Consider the following 15,196-nt stretch of genomic DNA (forward strand, 5'->3'; position numbering starts at 1 on the left):
GGTCACACTTTGGGGTCTGAGTTTCTTAAAGTACATCATGCTGTTATCTCGCTTTCAAGAACACGTGTGTTGGTAGTTTCTGATGGTTGGAGCAAACAGCCCAATCTGATGCTTTTTAGTTGGAGGTCTTCTGATGAGGAGTGTGTCCCTGCGTGTCGCTCCTTCTCACACACCCGTGTGTGTGTGGAAACAGTGATCTGTGTTGTCCAGCTGGGAGTTAGTGTGTTAGTAAGTATTTTGATAGGTCAGAGTCTCCATCTGATGTTTGATCTATCAGTTAAAGCTTGTAGCTACATGTGCGCAGGTAAACCCCTTCATTTGTCATCGTTCTTCGACAGTAAGGTCTCCCTCTACGGTCAGCACCAAAGACACGTGTTCTCCAACATCCACACACTAACATGCAACTTGTAACTTTGACTGAAATGAAATAAACAGCTAGAAAGAGATTAGGAAACTTCCTCTATGAACCAGATGTTCACGGTAAACACTGGCAAAGGACACGAAGCAGATAATAAAGGAAAAAATGAGTTTGTTCTCTACTCCACCGGAGCTGCAGGTATGAAATCGCACGAATGCTGTTTTAGGCTCTGACTATTAGAAAAGTGGAAGATTGCATCAGTAATGCGTGCATGCATGCATGCATACCACACACAGTCTCAGATGATTTTATCTTGCAGGTCTTGTTTTCCAGCGAAGTGAGCTGCACTTTTCAAAAACCTGTGTGCAAATACAGCAGGTCACTTGTTATTATTGTGGTTTACACAGTCAGCAAATAACTGGAAACCACAACTGAAAGGACAGATAAGCCAAAAAAAGTTCCTCTGTTTATTCTTTCATTTTCCCCTCGCCTTTAAATCATCTTTATCTCTTTCTGTTGTCTTCTACAAGATTACATTTATCTCTATATGCGAGACCTGGTTCACTTACAGTCAGGCTTTAAGTGATCTGACATGAAAGCTTATCACTGGCAACAATCAAACACACGCAAAGCTTTCATAATGATGAGGAAAATATTCAATCTCTTGATCAAATGTCAGAAACGTAAAGAAAAAAAATCCCACGAGGCTGGCCTGACCGCAGAAACCCTCCTCTCACTGCACTTAGCTGGAATTAAACCTTTAAATTAACTCTGGGAACCTGGAAAACTGGGTTTAATATCCAAAACAACAATTAATTTTAATCATTTCATTTGTGTCGAGGCTGAGGAGGCGGCTAAGAGAAATACAATAAAAACCTGACACTGTTGAAGGAGATGCAGTTTTTGAGTGTGCAGTTCCTGCAGGTTGGTTCATCTTTTCTTTCTCTTCATGACTGTGGAGCTTAAATAGACTAATCATAAAATCATCCTTAATTCTCTGATTTTCTCCAGGTGAGGTGCCGCCTTCAAAGCTCTGTGATGGTCCAGCGGTTGTGCAGCATGCTGTCCTTTCTCCGGGCATCAAACGTGCTCTTTAATTACTAATTAGTTTAATTAATAAGTTTCACTTGCCCTATACCTGAGTGTAAAACTGGGAGTTTGGCTTTGGCCTTTATTGGATGGCGCGGTGAAGGTGGAGATGGAGAAGGGAAGACACAGCAGAGGGCCACAGGTCAGACTCGAACCCGGACTCCGGCCATGTGGCTCCCTGCTCACCCCGCTTCACTTTCTATAAACTTAACTGATAAATGAGGCATTACACTTAATACCAACCTTCACCTCACCTTTATCACCTGCAGCCTCTGCACAGAGCTGTTCTTTCGAGGTGCTTCAGTGAGCTCGGCGGAGGAGGAGGTGAGGCAGAGATCTGAGCTCCGTCTGTCTGACAGGTAACATCCAACCTGTTTTCTTCTGTGTCACAGAGACAGCCGTGTCTGCCTCAGAGCACTACTGTCAAGCTGATCTGTGATTAAAACACTTTAAGCTCCTTCCCCGTGTAGCCTCATGGCTGTATCCACACACAGCACACTCAACACTTGGAGGAAGTTCATGCTGAACATGTTTGGGCTGTAGGGACCAATAAGACTGCTGGAATAAAAAGTTTTCCTCTTCCAGGTTTTTGTAGAAGTCTTTCTTTATTTCTCTGTGTGTCGTCCACGCCTGCCTGTTCTCCTGCAGGTCCAGCATCCCGCTGCATATTAGGCAGCGAGTGTCCGCGATATCGCTCCCTCACCTGGCTTCTCTGTGAGCCCAGGTTTATCAGTCCACGTGCTTTCATGTAGAGCGACTGGTTTTACACAGAGAATACTGGAGAATTATTGTTTTTTTTTTTAATCATTATTATTTTTCCTCCCAGACTTGATAATCAAACATGGGCTCACAGGGTGCAAATACCTGGGCAGCATGGGGGGGGGGGAGGGGGGGCTTCCTGTGGTCAGGGTAACCCCCCCCGTGCTCCCTAATAAAGGGAAAAACTGCAATATTAAGCTAATAATCTTATTCCCTAACATTCACTCTGAGTGTGCCACGGCAGCTTCTTGTGTTGCCTTTACTCAGTGTACATTCATGTTGTATATCATATTGTATACGCTGCACTCTGTGTTGTATTTGTTGCATGTTGATATGTGTAATGTGTGTTTGTGTGTGTTGTAAACGTGATTTGGATCTCAGTGAGACTTCCTGGGGAAACAGAGGTAAACTGAACTGAAGGAAATAAATAAATGACTCCGGAGACGACCACGAGCTCCAGACCCGGGGTGCGAGTCCGGCCGCACGGTTCAAACACGACGGCTCAAACACGACGGCTCAAACCTCCGTCGTCACGTGACTCAGAGCTTTGTGTGTACTCTGCTGCGGTTTCCTCGTTTAGCGTGACGCACGGCACCACGCCGAGCGACTTTACAAGCATAAGCAGTGCTCAAAACATTTCCAAACACACGTACGTGGTTGTTACAGCTGGAAATATGAGTTGTGTATAAAATGCAGAGGTGAAGGCTTGGATCAATAGTGTTCGAGCTAATGCTGCGTACAGTGTGTCGTCATTAGACCACACACAGTCCTCACACACACCCCCACAGCAATCACCCCTCACTATCTGACACAGAGCACCACCAGGGAAATGAGGTACTCTGTGTGTGTGTGTGTGTGTGTGTGTGTGTGTGTGTGTGTGGTGTGTGTGTGTGTGTGTGTGTGTGTGTGTGTGGCAGAGAAAGACCTCCGAGCCCCAGGGATAGTGTGTCACATAAGCTCCATCACAAGGCTGCTTTATTGAGCCTGGCATGGGTCAGACCCCTACTGTCATCTTCAAATATGCCTGCCACCTGCTCACACGACCACGCTCACACATCCATATCTGTACACGACACGTTCATGCATACACTAACCGGCACACATGGCCTGAAAAGAATTCATCTGCTGTTTTCTGGTAATTGCAACAAAAACACCAAATCTGGACGTGTCACGTTCATTTCCCGAGACCCCGGAGTGGAGGGCTGATTTCAAACAGCCTCTCACACTTCTGTCCTTCTTCCTCCGCCCGCCCTTCTCCTTCCTCATCCTCTCGTTTCAGAGGGGGAAAAAAAAGGGCCGCCTTTCATACGCCGGCCAGTTTGTTATTTGCGTAAGAGAGGCAAATTTCTTTATGTGCTCATACCGCTCTGCTTTCAGATTCCACACGTCGACACGAGATATATGCCCATGCAGCCGTGCCTGGGACTCAGCCACCAATAATATAAATTAGCAACGCAATAAGATTTGCAATGCAGCCACAATCAGTCCTGAATGCACAGGCAAATCAGGCCTGTTTTTCCTTAATAATTTCAGTGTGGCGCATGTGTAACAAAAGTGGCAACTGGCACACACTGAACTCTTCATCACCACAAAATGAGCCCACGTGTGTCAAAGTGAGAGTGTGTGTGTGTGTGTCTAGTATGGACACGCTTTTTTCCTCACAAACACAAGCATGTGTGTGTGTGTGTGTGTTCCCTGATGGAGATAAGTCTGAGTGGTTAGGAGGGAACAGATGTCAGCTGGTGTCGGCTGCCAGGAAGATTGAACAAAGCCAATCACGTTGCCTTCCTGTCCAAAACGCATGGCAGAGGGAGACCTGCATCTAACAACAATTTGCAGCATTAACTCTGAGCATGCCACCCCGCCTGCAACTCTCATCACACACACACACACACACACACACACACACACACATGCACAGAGCAGCATCATCCTGTTTGGATTAAATATGGTAAACAACTGGTGGAGACAGAAAATATTGCAGGGGGAACGAACAAAATGGCGTCTGCAATATGATCTGCCCTCGTTGCTACAGTAGCTCAATCATTCATAAGCCTGTACAGCGAGAGGGCTGCAGAATCCCTGAGCTTCTACCTGTTTCTCTTTCCAGCCAATCGGTCTCTAAATCGGGCGTCTGAAGGCTGTAAAGTCTGTGTTTTCTCTCCGGGAATATGAGCTCATCAAAAAATGTGCTTCAATCTTTTGTTACCACTTGTTCTCTCTCACATTATCAGACCGTTTCCTCGTGCACGGGGATAAAAGTGCAAAAGCTAATTTGGGAGAGAAACACAGAGATCCTAATTCTTTCAGAAGAGCAGAGTGAGTCATGCAGAAAAGCATATTTACCATGTATCATAAACAATAGGGAGCAGAGAGAGCGGCACTAACAAACCCACACATGCACAAAAACAGACAAAGCATGTAAAAATATCTAAACTGCCCCGTAAATAAAGACACATGTCAGAGCGTCCACGGCACGCCGAGAGCCCTGAAACACCCCTCGTTCCTCCTTTCCCTCAGTCACAGTCTCACACACACACACTCATCCCCAAAGAGCTACAATGGACCAGGGGTCCCGTTTGTCCAAGACCCACTCAAAAATACTGATTTCAGATCAGATTCTCTGCAGAGAAACCAGAGGAAAAACCACAGAGACAAGTGTGTGTGTGTGTGTGTGTGTGGTAGCCACCATAACATCTTAGCCTTGACTGACAGATCCTTAGAGATTGTCTGTTACAAATCTGTTGACCTTTGACCTCCCTCTAGAGTTGTAAAAACCACTCTCCGTCTCCCTTAAGACTCTAAACAGCCTGCTCAAATCATGTGTGTGTGCTTTGTTTGTGTGTGTGTGTGTGTGGTGTAACCCTGAGGTTAAAGAGCAATCTGCAGCCAATTAAGCGCTTCACTAGGAGGGCCCTGCTTCCATGAATGAGAGGAATGCTGTACGAGCTTAAAGAGAGGGACTTGACTGAGTACTCTGAAAGCAGTGTGGGTGTGTGTGTGTGTGTGTGTGTGTGTGTGTGTGTGTGTGTGTGTGTGTGTGTGTGTGGGGCTGTGACGTTTACAGTGCAGGTTTGTGTGCTGGTAACAATTAAGTGTCGTGGAGCTAATGTAAGGGTTTAAAAGTTCACCTCAGACTGAAGCTCTCAGTGACAGAAACCTCTGAGGAACAACACGTACTCAGAGGAAGCATTTACTACAGTATACTATTACACAGCATATATGAACTGGTACACAGTGTACACATTACAAATGCTGAGTCTTTATTGTCGTCCTCGTCTGTTCCTCCTCCTGATTTGTGTGTGCAGCTCTGTGTTTGTGTTGCGCTCTATAAAATAAATGTGATTTGATGTGTTTTTCCTTAAATAACAAAGGTCTAAATTCCAGCGAGCAGTAAAGTTTTCTTGTTTTCTGAGTCTGAGGAATCTGGACTCTTTATCACTGTGACTCGGGACAAACCTGCACTGGTGTCACATCTCCAACCTGAAATAAGACTGGTGCGGACCTTCGGTCTCAGGCTGCTCGGAGTTTGTGATGTTTTTGTGTTTTGTTAAAAATGAGAAGGAGGTGAGCCTGCTCCTTCACTCACAGCAGAATAAAGAGGCCGAATAAAAATTTGAATAAAACTTTACAAAGTGCTTTGATGCAGGTGCAAATTAAATTAATAATTAAAAAATTATTAATTATTATTAAATTTAAAACTGAAAGCCGGACCCAAAAAAAAAGTTTTGGTCCCAGCTGAGGACCTCAGCCTGAGCGTGTTCTTCAGAGGTGATCGGTCTCCGCTGACGAGACGTTCAGCAGGGACAGAATTTAATGCTACAGAAACATCTGCAGAAACATCTGGAGCATTTTGAATTTGAGGCTGAAAAGGACACGACTGACCTCTAATTCAGACGGGATCGAGGACACTGGGTGGAGGAGAAGGATGGGGGCTCCATCGGGTTCAGGAAACATCAACAGCTAGCTGTTGGTGGTGAAAGGTGAAACTAAGAAGCTGGCTGCTGCTAGCACCAACTATAACCCACCCACACCCCCACCATGCATATCAGAAATCCTTCAGTGAGTTATTTTCCTGAGAAGGAACGCTGTGATGGAGCTGAGTACTGTTCAACAGCAGTGATCCTGAAGCAGGAGAGGTCACGCTGAAACACCAAACACCTTCGACCTGCAGGTGGAAACAGCTGAGCAGAAACCACGTTTAAAGATGAAGGACACACAGTGGAAAAGAAAGAGGGCATTGGGGCTGGAGGAGCAGAGGCAGGAGGGACACTCCATCTCCTTCACCTGCCCCCCACCTGCGCCTCCTCCCTGCTGTCCCAGCCATCCATCAGTGGCTGAGCGGAGGATCGGGCCCAGAGTAATGAGCCGTAGGACCCCTTACACGTGTTGATGCGCCACTAAATAAGATCCATTTACCTAGACTTCCACCGCTGAACCCCTCCACTGATTCCCACGCCCCCACCTTAAAGTCAGCTTACCCCACTCATTCCACTTCAATCGTTTCATTCCTGGACTCTCTCAGAGCAGCTTTTCATGCTTCACAGTTCAAAATAATCCTTCTTTATTTCGTAATCTGTGCATCCTCTGTCTGAAGCTGTTTTAGCTCCTCCCCCTTTAAGACAGCTTACCTCTGATTGGCTGTCAATCACAAACAGAGTGTGGCACCTAAGGGATACTACAGGGACCGATTTGAAAACCTTTCTTACCCCATCCACCACCACCTGTACTGCATTTATATTTTTACTCATTGAGCTCCATAATTTATTCAGCTGTTTCCATGGTGTTGGATGAATATTTAGATTTTTATTTGCTGTTTTTACATTTTGTTCCTTTCTTTTGTGTCTAATCAGCTATAATTTGAGCTGTTTTGTTATTGGGTGGATTTAATGTTTTGGCAGCTGTAGCGGGAATTTCCCCAGCTCGGCATGAATAAAGTATCTTATCCGTGTGCACGGGATCATGAAACAAACCAAAAACCTCTCAAAGCTTGACTAGAAATGACAACTTCTAAACTCCACAACTGCAACGTCCATAGCCACAGCGATGACAGCACGATGTGTGTCCACTGAATACCGCACACCTCCTGTCCTTCACGGGCTAGCTGAATGAAGCCACAGCTGACCTGAGGGGAAGGAGCTGAGATGCTAACAGCAGGAGAAAAACCTCACTGAGGAGTTTATGTAGCGTCTCGCTGCAGCGCTGCGCACACACACCGCTCACACGTCTTTAAGTGCTTTTAAAAACATCCACGAGAGCTGGAGGAATGAAGCTAAACATGCCCGCTGCCTTAACCCTTAGGCAAACACATCGATGACTTCAATTTACAGCGTCTGACTCCACAGCACTGCAAACCAAATATATGCTAACATTAGCTTCACACTGGGCGCTCCTTTAATAAACATGAACAAATTTAAACTTCTCATGACATTAAAAGTTCTGAGTCAGTGGGCGAGCAGGTGGGTGGAGCTTCAATCCCCTCTCTGTGACATCATCCAGAACCAAGAGTAGAAAAAACTGTGATAAACGAAGCAGCCAGAGATTACTGCACACACACAGACACACACACACACACACACACACACACAGAGCTCATTATTATTTTCAGCCACCACAGAAGAAGAACAGGTCTCCTTCAAACACACGTCTGTGTGTGTGTGAGCTTCTTCCACTCATCTCCTGTTAGAGGTGCGTATCTGTGTGAAAGAATATCTGTGTGTGTGTGTGTGTGTGTGTGTGTGTGTGTGTGTGTGTGTGTGTGTGTGTGCGCCTGTGGGCCAGGAGGACAGTGTACTGATCCAGTTACTCAAGACAGACAGAAGCAATTGTTCTCCAGTTACAGAGTTTTCTCTGAGACTTGAGGGCATCTCTGCCGAGTGTCGAGGCCATCAGGGAAGTCTCGCTTTAGACGATTACACTCGATCTGCTTTGTGTGTGTGTGTGTGTGTGTGTGTGTGATGGCAGGGAGACCACAGTGTGACCTCCACAGCCCTGTGAGAGCTACAGTGAGGGTTAGTTATTTCCTAAATGAGCGTTTTCAGCTTTTAAAGCTGCAGATTAAAATGGCCGCTCTTCAGGACGATCAGCCCAAATTCAGCCCATCACACTGTCTGTGCTTAAACTTAGAACACATCCTCAGAGCGTGCTCATACAGCACAAAGGAGGAGAGAGACGGTGAGAGACAGACAGGCATGAAGCAGAGGGTGAGACAAAGAGCTACAGGAAAGCAGGGGAGAGGCAGAAAAGGGGACAGATTAGTGAACGAGGCTTTAGTAGCGCTGTTGGGGTGAAAGAGAATGCCACTAATGATGAGATGTCTATTTTACCCACCAGCTCTCTGTCTCTCTCGCTGCTACGCCTGTTTTCCTCTGGCCCCCATTATCAGTGCACTTGAACCCGGGGATAACAATGAGTTCACAGAGATTGAGAAGTGCCGAGGCCTTAATTGTATGTATTTAGTCACGCAAACAGAGGCAATGGCCTGAGAACGCCTAGTTAGCCAATGACATCATTTAGCCACACAGCCACTTTAGCTCAATGGGGCTGCTGTGGCGTACAGCTCTCTGTCACTTTACGCTGCCCCCGCCTGCCGTCGCTCTGCTTCTCTTTCTGCTCGGACACACTCTGAAAATCTCCCTCTTTATGCACATTTAACCTGTAATAACATCTCATCTGTGACGGGTTCAAAAGCTGAAATAAAAACATTCATTTCCATTATTTCTGTACATTAAACTGCAGAGAAATGTGCAGCAGAAAAACACGGATCCTAATTCTCCTTTCAGCATCGTAGCATTTCTGTCTGTAAGCCTAACCCCGTCCTCACTGTGACCATGTGCACGTTTACATGCTTTATGTGTCATTTTCATGCGTCCTTTATGCCCGAGACATATTTGTCCTCGGGGACAAAATAGTTCACTTGATTTGATAATTATCTCCTTTACTGCACGCCTCTTTTTTTCATTAATCAGACTGATTTTAAAAATGCACCATTTCAAAAAATGTCAGCTGTCCAAGAAAATCCTCAAACATGCTCACGCAGCTCGTGTGTGTTTGTCCAGCAGGAAAGTAAAATTAATTTAATATATATATGACAATAGAAAACGGCCTGGAACGAGGGAATGTTTGGCAATCCCGGCTCACTAAATAATCTAAATGATTCCTTTGATAATCAAAACTGTTACTGATATTCTGCCAGTTAACTAAAGAGATAGTTTGAAACGTTTCTGAGTGGATCAGATTGTCTTTAAGATTTTTAATTCTTCGTTCAGGCAGCATTTCCATGTCCGCATATCTGCAGCATCAGAGTGGAAGTGACCTCCTGCTCTGTGCGTGTGTGTTTGGATGATTACAAGTGTGTGTGTGTGTGTGTGTGTTTGTTTGCATGCGTGCATACTTTTGTCAATCAATAGTGGTTGCTGGCAGTCACAAAGATTGATGATGGCACCGAGATGTTAGTGTGCCTGACTTGTTCGGCACAAAGAAGCGTGCATGTGTGTGTGTGTGTGTGTGTGTGTGTGTGTGGAATGGAGGGGTGCTTCTCAAGCAGGGATGTCAGCACTTGAAAAATCAATCACCATCTGGGCTCATTTCATACAAAGGATGGAGGGAGGGGAGGAAAACTCACAAACACACACACTCATACTTCTTGCATCTTTCATTTCATGCAAAGACAACAGAGGGCAAAACTGTGCAGCTGCTCCATGCCCCTCTTGTCTCCTGCCTTTCTGATTTAAGTGAACACTTAACTCCTCGCCTGGATCCTGCTGCTATAAAAGCAGGTGCAATTTTCTCCTCTGCCCTGCACCTCCGCCTGGCCATTTTCAAATCAGAGGTTGCGGTGGTTGAAGCGAGCGTACAATTGAGGGAGGAAGGCTCGAACGGTGAGGGCGTTTTCAGTGGAAAGGACCGGCCACACTGGGGCCTCCCTAAGCCATTAGGGCAGTGCTGTGTGAACACTCTGCATCGGGGCTGGTGTGCAAGGTCACCCAAAGCAAACAGGGATAAGAGGAAAGAAAAGCAAAGATTCATGTGCTTGAGTTAGCGCCTCAGGTCAGTGGGTTTGCCTCACAGTCACCAAAGCACGGCCTCATTTACTGACGCTTTCAGAGCCTGTTTTCATGCTCACATCGGACACTTTTTTGTGAAAAATGAATGTTTTACACAAACATGGTGTTTTAAGTATACACAAACAGTGTGTGTGTGTGTGTGTGTATGAGGGTGACATGATTTTTGCTGCGGTGCTGCCTCCTTTCAGTCGCACAGCTGTGTGAGAAATACCAGCGGCAGAGGCTGCTGATGCAGCGAAAGCATTTAATACTCGACAAACAGTTATCTAAGCCCATGTCCAATAGCTAGACACCACTGTAATGTGACCTACATACTAAGTGAATAAGATTTTTTGTATGTCGGTTGGGGTGCGGTGGGTGTGCAGGGTGGCGGTTTAGGAGAACTCATTCAAACGTCAGTAATAAGGTGGCAAAATCTGCCTTTTTGCTCGCCTTTTGCCTCCATCCAGAGAAGAAGTACAGTGTAATGTAACAGAACACATTGTGCCCTCCACAGCATTGAACTGTCCCTCCTTTGTTCATCTCCACCCTCTGGAAAGAGGACTCTCTCCATTTTGGGACAAATTCATGAAAAGCCATGGAGAAAGGGTCCCTTATATTTCTTATTTAAAATGTTTTGGTGTGTGTGTGTGTGTGTGTGTGTGTGTGTGTGTGTGTGTGTGTGTGTGTGTGTGTGTGTGTGTGTTGTGTGTGTGTGTGGCATGAAGCAGACAGAATATGGGTTTATGCTTCCACATAAATCTCTTTGTGTGAATGGTTTTAAAGTGATTTAAATAAATAGCAAAGATATGGTCCATTACAGAAAAAATAAAGGCCTCACTAATGTCCTTCTGCTTTGCACATGATGTCTGCGTGGCAAAGGTCGCCGGTGCGGCTCGTTCCGGTTCGCAGAGTTAAAGAGTGATTGGAGGCGGCATCGAGCAGACTCACTCCCGAACTGTTCTGATGGGTTTGGTCCCCGTCTCGATGAATGAATAAAAGCACACGTGCACACAAACACACAGTCAATCTGTCTGGCCACGTCAACAGAGCAGGTGTCCTTAGTAATGCACCATTGCGCACTTGGATCTCTGCATCTCAGAACAGAGGGGGGAGAGGGAGGAGGGGAGGCAGAGGAAGAAATAAAGGACAGTTAGAGGAAAGAGGGGGAAACACAAAGTTAGAAAAATGTCTGCTGCTCGCTGTAATGCAGGGACAGGCTTCCTCTTTGTTTGCGTGTTTGCTAGCTGCTGGAATTTGGGGGGGATTATGAGGCTGTGTCACCAAAGTGGAGGTAAGCAAAGCTGTGTGCATCCTTCTGCCGCCGACGCGACAGACACCAGTGAAACTTGTTTGAATGCACCTAATTTCTTTGCTCCAGTCCAGCAGACTCCTGCACTCGTTATTTTGGGGATGATCAAAACCCTGAGATGATATCAGAAAAGATCGGCCGCGAGCCCAACTGAGGAGAAACTAAGCAGAAAAAGATGTACTTAGTTAAGACCATGCCTTTGCCCCCTGCTGAGTTTCAGCTACATGGTACATAAATAACCATTATGAATCACACTGTTTTGTCTCACCCTGCCGTTTCTCAAACGAGATCCAGTTTCCATTTAGCCACAGTGGTGATGAGCAAGCCTCCTGCAACGTTTGAAGAATTCAACAAAATAAAATGTGTTCATCTAGTGCCTGAAAAACCTGCGAACTGTGTCCAGATTGGGCGATCGCGTGTTCGTTTGCTCCGAGTTTACATTTCAACTCATCAGCCTAATAGGCTCGCAGCCAGCCTAACCTACGGCAGGCCAGAGGGCAAAGCCGCCGCAGAACAAATATGGCCATTAGTTTGCTGAGAGGTCCGTCATCGAAAAGAATCAGTCGGGGTCGGCTGGAGAGAAGCGGGATGCTGACACGTTAGCAGCGTCACAGAAGCCTTTCCTCTCCTCAGAGGCCACTGTGGCCTCAGAGATTACCCTACACAAACTTCACACCGTGGCAAATCTACCCTTAGACCGCGCATCTTAAACCTTGTAGCAAAAATCAGGCCTCCATTCAGACAACCTCCTTTGTAGAACTTAAATACATCCCAATGTGTCCATCAACAAAGGCCCCCACCCTTCCTCCTCGCTCCCTGTGACACTTTAAGTTTGGGATTGTTCGGCGGGCCTGTGGGTGGGATTTTCATTCCCTCCCATTCTTCCTTTATTTTGCTCCTTCTTTGGAGCATTAGGGCGACCAGCCATTGAACTACAACCGCTACTATAAAAATTAATCAGGATTAAAATGACCTCACACACAAAATTAAAGTTCCCCATGTACACAATAAGGGCCTGTATCTTTTTTAAGACATTCTCAGCTTCCTTGGGAACAGGATTGTTTCTTGACAAAGTGGTCTCTGCTCAACAATGAGCACCTTTCAGACACACACAGGGACTGCCTTTAGAGCTGCAGAGAGAGACGGATTTCACATATCAATCAAAAGAGGGGGTCGGGGGGGAGAAAAAGGGTCCTCGTTTGGTGAGAGTGGTCCTTCAGAAACCACGAACACGTCTGAATGGGGTATATGCATTTCTCTCTTACCACTATTCATAATAACAGAGGACACAGGAGCAGCAGAGAGGGAGGGGATTCCTCTTAACACCTTTTTTTTTTTTACACTTGTGCTTCCCGATACGGGGGCTGAAGCACGGCTCCGGAGCCCGGCCCTGAGATAATACCGCTGGAGTGGATGCATAGACTGTACAATATTGGGGAAAAAAGTGGCTTTGTGAAGAGGAAACAGTGTTCAGTGTGTGTGCAAGCATTCGCCTTCAGCCACCCACTGTGCCAGCCGTGCACACCACGGCCGCTAATCATGCTGAAAATGAAAAAGATGTCGGAGCAGGTAATTATTAAAACACCTCAACCCACATATAAGCTACACAAGCCACATTAAACATAGTGTCTTACAGTGGTGGTATTTCTTTGACAGCTCTATTTATGGGTACACCTTAAAGGTCGTCTTATTAGGTCGCCGGCTGCACGCTTCTCCCTCCGATTCCCGTTCAGATCATCTCTGACTCATACGAGCACAGACAGACTGTGTCTGATTATACTCTACCTGCTTGCTGGTGACCTGCTTCGGGCCACCTGAAGCCCAAAGGAGGGTTGCTTTAAAGAGAGAATCCATTTTCTGAAGCTGTGCTTGTTTAGCATGTGGCTAAAATGCAGCGTAACCCCGGCTCTACGATGCTGCTGGAGGCTTACAGGCTAACCCTGTGAGTTCTAGGCCACGGTTGGTGCTAAACCCTGACCCTGACCCTGCACCAACACGTACGTATTCTTGTAATCGAAAATCACACCAATAAGCAAACAAAAAAGTATAAATATTTAATTAAAAAAAGAAACAGGTAATTTATTCTCCAAAAGGTAGAGTTAGAGGTTGGATGAGGCCAGGTAGATTATGACTTTTTATGTTGTTCCATCTTCTGAATGTCAAATTGTCAGATTAAAAAAGATTTATGTGTGATTTAAGGTGCATTAAAAAATTAAGAATTTCCACACCAAGCAATGCGAAGCTGTACATTTTACAACACACATTAGCCCATTGGCAGCCACAGTATGGTGACAAACACAACATTATTCCAGATTAACATTTCAAACACAGGCTGTGTTTTTTCCCCTTTGATGGATCACAGAGCACCAACATGCATCCACCCGAGAGGGGAAACCTGGGAGGTCACCCCCCAGTCGCTCGGTGTGGATTACATCATTTCTCCTTGCTTAGACCTCAGTCTGACATTAAAGTGTAAATGAAAAAAAGTATTAGTATTCATGTGGTGCGTGTGCTATTTTTAAATTGGGGTGCTGTGAAAGTGTGGAATTGGGGACAAGGCAGCCTTGCACCGGGCCGTGACACAGACTTATGTTAAACCTAATTAGATCATGATAATAGCTTTAGGGCCCCAGTGATCAATGCTAGAGGTCTGTGGAGATGAACTTTCCTTAAGTTTCATGCTGCGTGCCGGTTGTACTCAATTTTCACACACACACACTCTCACACACAGTCATGTTTCCATGGCTTCACAGAGCATCACAGCCTAACGTGAGCCTGGACCTCACCTTAAAGCACCTGTGCATTTACAATATGGAGGTGACGACTGTCCTCTTAAAAGGAATATCACACACACACACACACACAAACACCCCAGTGGTATGAAGACACTGTGCTCTATTTTAATGTCTACATGCCTCCTGTCTGACTCCCAGTCTGTTTAGCTTGGTCAATGAGCGCCTGTACTATAATAAACCAATCAGTCACTGATGGAGGAAGTGAGCAATATTGATCATTTCATTGCAGTGGGACCTGGCACCCACCCAAACACTGTTACACAGAGTGGACTCTGCAGCTCCACCAAAGCTGCTCAGAAATCAGATCCTAACCTGAGCGAGCATCCGTGAAGGCCCCACCCCAAAACCCACAGGACTGGACTGGATGGTCTTTATGGTGCCGGTGGGCCAGTCTGGATTGCAAACAGGAGTCAAAATAACCCATACACATTCATTCAAAATGATCCATTGATCTTTTTCAGTGAACAGCCTTCATCTTCTCTCAGATTTCCGTTTGAGTCGACCCTTTTCGAGGAGGAATACCGTCGCTGCAGTGGCATAAAGATGGTGTTTGTGAGAGTGGGCTTCGCCCTTTGAGTGGCTCGAACATGGCCACGATCATTCAGGGTGGTGCCAACAGCTGCTGTCAAATCAACAAGTCGTGGATGACTCAATCAATGATGAATAAAAAAGGGACATTAAAACCCGACTGCTGTGTCAAAAAGAGCAGCCTCTGATTGGTCAGTGCCCAGGTAGGTGTAATGGCTGAGCTCACCAGCAGGATCCTCCACCACGGGACCTCCAGCCACGCCCCGAATATCCAGCGCTACTCTGGCGGCACGAGGGTGGGCTACTCCAT

General features: G+C 46.1%; 1 protein-coding gene across 6 annotated transcripts in view; it reads right to left on the reverse strand.

Moving 5' to 3' along the window:
* znf536 (zinc finger protein 536) overlaps positions 1 to 15,196 on the reverse strand; it is a 206,650-nt gene that overhangs the window by 143,813 nt on the left and 47,641 nt on the right. Inside the window, exon 1 of one of the 6 annotated variants that reach the window (XM_030724135.1) lies at positions 6,092 to 6,142. The exons of the other annotated variants lie outside the window; for them this stretch is intronic. The gene's annotated coding sequence lies outside the window, so the exon portion shown is untranslated. Of the gene's footprint in view, positions 1 to 6,091; positions 6,143 to 15,196 lie in introns of those variants that run through there. 6 annotated transcript variants of the gene reach the window in all.

The sequence above is a fragment of the Archocentrus centrarchus genome, unplaced genomic scaffold (assembly GCF_007364275.1).
Source record: "Archocentrus centrarchus isolate MPI-CPG fArcCen1 unplaced genomic scaffold, fArcCen1 scaffold_32_ctg1, whole genome shotgun sequence".
NCBI lineage: Eukaryota > Metazoa > Chordata > Actinopteri > Cichliformes > Cichlidae > Archocentrus > Archocentrus centrarchus.